Source organism: Bos indicus x Bos taurus, chromosome 17, assembly GCF_003369695.1.
Source record: "Bos indicus x Bos taurus breed Angus x Brahman F1 hybrid chromosome 17, Bos_hybrid_MaternalHap_v2.0, whole genome shotgun sequence".
Lineage (NCBI taxonomy): Eukaryota > Metazoa > Chordata > Mammalia > Artiodactyla > Bovidae > Bos > Bos indicus x Bos taurus.
In genome coordinates, this window is record NC_040092.1 from 7,796,118 (window position 1) to 7,801,339 (window position 5,222).

General features: G+C 45.8%; 1 non-coding gene across 1 annotated transcript; it reads right to left on the bottom strand.

Annotated features, from left to right (window-relative positions):
- Positions 1-814: 814 nt before the first annotated feature.
- TRNAC-GCA lies at positions 815-886 on the bottom strand. The gene has a single exon. It is a non-coding gene; the product is annotated as a tRNA-Cys (tRNA).
- Between the last annotated feature and the right edge of the window lie 4,336 nt (positions 887-5,222).

Here is a 5,222-nt window from a genome sequence, read left to right on the forward strand (position 1 = left end):
ACAAAATAAAAATATGTAAGTGGACTGCATTAAAATTAAAAGTCATCAAAGGACACAATACACAGAGTTAAAAAAAAACAACAGGCAACTGAGGGAATGAGAGAATATATTTGAAAATTATTCATAAGGGGTTGGGCTTCCCTGGTGGCTCAGTGGCAAAGAATCTGGCTGCCAATGCAGGAGACTCGAGTTCAACATTTGGGTTGGGAAGATTTCCTGGAGAAGGAAATGGCAACTCGGTTCAGGTATTCTTGCCTGGAGAACCCTTTGGACTGAGGAGCCTGGAGAATTACTGTCCATAGCGTTGCAAAGAGTTGGACACGACTTAGCGGCTAAACAACAACATGAGGAGTTAATATTCAGCATATACAGAAACAATGTAAGGATATATAAGGAACTCATAATCCAATAACAGAAAACTAACGTTACAATAAAAAACGTGCAAAGGAGTTGGATAGACATGATTTCCAAAGTATATACAAGTGGCCAACAAACGTGAAAAGATGCTCAGCGTTACTAATCGTTGGCAAACACAAACGGAGAACTACAAGCAGGTGCCACCTCACATCCATCGCAAGGGCTGCTATCAAAGAGACAAAAGACAAGTGTTGGGGAGGGTGTGGAGGAATTGTTACCTTTGTACACAGTTGGTGGGAGTTTAAAATGCTGCAGCCACTAAGGAACACTGTGAAGTGAAGTCGCTCAGTCCGACTCTTTGCGACCCCATGGACTGTAGCCTATCAGGCTCCTCCGTCCATGGGATTTTCCAGGCAAGGGTGCTGGAGTGGATTGCCATTTCCTTCTCCAGGGGATCTTCCCAATCCAGGAATCGAACCCGGGTCTCCTGCATTGCAGGCAGACGCTTTACCATCTGAGCCACCAGGGAAGCCCTAAGGAACACTGTGGTGGTTACCAAAAAACTTAGAATTACCAGCAACTACACTTTTACGTGTATACCTAAAGGAATTCAAAGCAAGATCTCAAAGATATTTGTACACCCATTTTCATAGCAGCATCAATTACTACAGCTGATCCATGGAAGCACTTTATGTCTCCATCGGCAGAATAAATAAATGAGAATGCTGATATATGTATATTAGTTTTTCCAACATTCTCGGTCATAGCTTCTTTAAACTTATTGTTTTATTTTAGTATAGCTGACTTACAATGCATTAATTTGTGCTGTACAGCAAAGTGATTCAGTTATCCATACATATTCTTTTTGCTATTCTTTTCCATTATGGTTTATCACAGGATATTGAATATAGCTCCCTGGGCTGTACGGTAGGACCCTGTTGTTTTTCCACTCTCTATTTAATAGTTTGCATCTGCTAATCCCAAACTTCCCGTCTGTCCTTCCCCCGCCTCCTTACCCCCTGGCAACCACGAGTCTTCTCTATGCCTGTGAGTCTGTTTCTGTTATGTATAGATGGCTCAGTGGTAAGGAATCCACCCGCCAATGCAGGAGAGGCAGGAGACGCGGGTTTGATCCCTGGGTCGGGAAGATCCCCTGGAGAAAGAAACGGCAACCCACTCCAGTATTCTTGCCTGGGAAATTCCATGGACAGGGGAGCCTGGCGGGCTACAGTCCATGGGGTCGCAAAAGAGTGGGACACAACTGAGCGACTGACACTTTCACTTTCTTTCATGTCGTGTTTTAGATTTAACATATAAGTGATACCATGTCATATTTGTCTTTCTCTTTCTGATTTACTTCACATAGTGTGATAATCTCTAGGGCTGCCGTCTATGGGGTCGCACAGAGTCGGACACGACTGAGGCGACTAGCAGCAGCAGGGCCATCCATGTAGCTGTAAATGGCATTATTCATTTTTTTGTGGCTGAGTAGTATTTCAGTGTATATCAGTTCAGTTCAGTTGCTCAATTGTGTCTTTGCGACCCCATGAATTGCAGCACGCCAGGCTCATTGGAAAAGACTCTGATGCTGGGAGGGATTGGGGGCAGGAGGAGAAGGGGACGACAGAGGATGAGATGGCTGGATGGCATCACTGACTCAATGGACGTGAGTCTGAGTGAACTCTGGAAGTTGGTGATGGACAGGGAGGCCTGGCCTGCTGCGATTCATGGGGTCGAAAAGAGTCGGACACGACTGAGCGACTGATCTGATCTGATCTGATCTGAGGCCTCCCTGTCCATCACCAACTCCTGAGTCCACCCAAACCCACGTCCATCGAGTTGGTGATGCCATCCAGCCATCTCATCCTCTGTCATCCCCTTCTCCTCCTGCCCTCAATCTCTCCCAGCATCAGGGTCTTTTCCAATGAGTCAACTCTTCACATGAGGTGGCCAAAGTATTGGAGTTTCAGCCTCAGCATTAGTCCTTCCAATGAACACCCAGGACTGATCTCCTTTAGGATGGACTGGTTGGATCTCCTTGCAGTCCAAGGGACTCTCAAGAGTCTTCTCCAACACCACAGTTCAAAAGCATCAATTCTTCAGTGCTCAGCCTTCTTCACAGTCCAACTCTCACATCCATACATGACCACTGGAAAAGCCATAGCCTTGACTGGACGGACCTTTGTTGACAAAGTAATGTCTTTGCTTTTCAATATGCTGTCTAGGTTGGTCATAACTCTCCTTCCAAGGAGTAAGCGGCTTTTAATTTCATGGCTGCAGTCACCGTCTGCAGTGATCTCAGTGCATATATATATATCTCCATTTTCTTTATCCATTTAGCTGTCAGTGGACATGTAGGCTGTTTCCATGTCATGCCTATTGTGAATGGTGCTGTTACGAACATAGGGTGCATGCATCTTTTTGAGTTATAGTTTTGTTGGGTCAGGCTTCATCTTGATGTCCAACTCCAGTTGGTTGGTTCTGGGATTCTGGAGCTCTGTTTAAGAAAATCTGAGACCACATCCAGGTCTGGCTGGGAAGAGTACAGTAATCAATTAGTAACGACTGCCCTGGCTTTCTCATCCCACTCCTCCAACAAAAGTCCATCCCGTTGGGCTAGGAGGCTTAGGGGCTGCTTCCAGCTCTGTCCCACTTGTTTCAGGAACTGGCAGATCCTAGTGTGGATCTAATTTGTATCTCAAGTCCCACGCTCCTTGGTATCTGTTTCTGATTGATCTTTAGTCTTCATGAATCTAAACTCCAGGAGTTCGTGATGGACAGGGAGGCCTGGCGTGCTGCAGTCCATGGGGTCGAACTGAACTGAACTGAATATTCTAGTTAAGGCTAAATGATTTCTTGGGACTTCCCTGGGAGTGCAGTGGTTAAGGCTCCGCACTTCCACTGCTGTGTCAATCTCAGCTTCGGTCTCCTTATTTTCCTTGTGGATGAAAATCCTTTACTGCCATATCAGTAAACAAAAGATGTTGCTACCATAGTCGAGGCAGCTGCCCTCTCCTGCCATGAGCCACGAGGGGACTCAGGATGGAAACAGATGGCTCATTGCCAAGCCCTCAGCCACTGCAGCCACCCCCATCTGTGCACCCAGATGGGGACTCAGGATGGGAAAGAACAGGATACCAGCCCTAGACAGCAAAGGTGCTTATCAAAGGAGTGATGTCAACAAGCCCAGACTCTTGCATCTTCCTATGTGTAGAAAAGAGCTAAATTCATTAACCTGAGATGCCTGGAAAAAGTGAAAGTGTTAGTTGCTCAGGCGTGTCCGACTCTTTTACAACCCCTTGGACTACAGCTCGCCAGGGTTCTCTGTCCATGGAATTTCCCAGGCAAGAATTCTGGAGTGAGTTGCCATTTCCTTCTCCAGGGGATCTTCCCGACCCAAGGATCAAACCTGAGTCTCCTGCATCCCCTACATTGGGGAGCTGATTCTTTACCACTGAGCCATGTGGGAAGCCTGAACACACGGATATTCCAGGGAAATCTTAGTGAGGACTCTGCAACTTGGGAGAACTAAATCAACATCTAGATTCAAAAGAACCTCAAATTAACAGGATGACAGAATTTGTTATAGTCTAGAACTCATTGCAAGGATTCTCAAGTTCATTTGAAAAAATATATTTAAAAGAACAGGCAGAAGTTTTTGAGCACCTTTAGGCTTTTTTAATCTTTAGGATCATTTCAAGATACGGCAAACAAAATGTTGTTACTGGAGCACCCTGGACAGTGCAGAATTGAGTTTAGGTTTAGAGCTGAGTGTGCACACAGGTTTCTGTTGGATAACAATGAATTTCAAAGCAGTGAGTAAGGTGAGGGTTATTCAAGTGTCAGTAACTTTCTCGTAATTAAAATGGGTGTTCAGTGTGTACATCAAGGAATTAAATGCAGAACAATGCCACTATGAAAATATTAAAGAATTCACGATTAAAAAAAATGTGTTCCCTTGTGGCTCACCTGGTTAAGAATCTGCCTGCAATGCAGGAGACCTGGGTTCAATCCCTGGGTTGGGAAGATCCCCTGGAGAAGGGAAAGGCTATCCACTCCAGTATTCTGGCCTGGAGAATTCCATAGACTGTATAGTCCATGGGGTCGCAAAGAGATGGACACGACTGAGTGACTTTCACTTTACTTTTACTTTTTTACTTTAAGTGGCAAAGCCAGAGAATGACAAAACCTGGAAACAATTGACACATATGCTCAGTCGTGTCCTATTCTGCAACCCCATGGACTGTAGCCTGCCAGACTGTCTATGGGATTTCCTAGGCAAGAATAGGAGTGGGTTGCTGTTTCCTCCTCTGGGGGGATCTTCCCAACCCAGGGACAGAACCTGCGTCTCCTGCGTTGCAGGCAGAATACGACAAATATCATCTGCAAAAACGACCTCCAATACTTGGCTTACAAATCACTGCAAATCCTCTTGTAGGGATGTGTGTGCCAGGAGACGATTAGGGAGGAGCCAACGTTAGAGTCCAAAGACGGTCACAGCAGCTACAACTTGGCTACATTGGCAACAGCAGGGATTTAGTTCAAGTATTAAGTGCTAAGGGCTTCCCAGGTGGCTCAGGGGTAAAGAATCCGCCTGCCAAGCAGGAGATGTGGGTTCAATCCCTGGATTGGGGATATTCTCTGAAGAAGGAAAGGGCAACCCACTCCAGTATTCTTGCATGGGAATCCCATGGACAGAGGATTGGGCTGTAACGGGCCAGGCTGCAGTCCATGGGGTTGTCACAGAAGAGTCAGACATGACTTAGCAGCTTAACAACAACAACAATTACTGTGCCAAGGACATCAGTTTCTGGAGTTTCAAGTGCACCTCATTTGGTAAAATCACCTGGCGGGTTAATCGGTGA